Source organism: Haliaeetus leucocephalus, unplaced genomic scaffold (genome assembly GCF_000737465.1).
Source record: "Haliaeetus leucocephalus isolate CR32 unplaced genomic scaffold, Haliaeetus_leucocephalus-4.0 Scaffold484, whole genome shotgun sequence".
Lineage (NCBI taxonomy): Eukaryota > Metazoa > Chordata > Aves > Accipitriformes > Accipitridae > Haliaeetus > Haliaeetus leucocephalus.
Window position 1 is genome coordinate 873,600 of NW_010972920.1, and position 305 is coordinate 873,904.

The window sequence follows — 305 nt, forward strand, 5'->3', positions numbered from 1 at the left end:
AGGGGGGGGCGGGAGAAGCCGCCTCGCCAGTGTGCGGCGCGACGGCGCATGCGCGGCCCCAGCTCCCTCACACACTCACACAGACACACCCGCCTTACACGCCCCGCCGCCTGGGCGGAAGTGAGGTTGTCAGCCTCGGGCGAGCACGTGGAGCGAGAGCGGGAGCGGAGGCGCGGGGGCGGGGGAAATCTCGCGCGCGACCCGCCGCCCCCCGGCCTCGCGCGCTCCCTCACGCCCTTGCGCGCGTGGCGACCGTTAGGGGCTCCAGTCGCCTCGCGCCGCTCCCCCCCCCCCCCCGCGCCCCC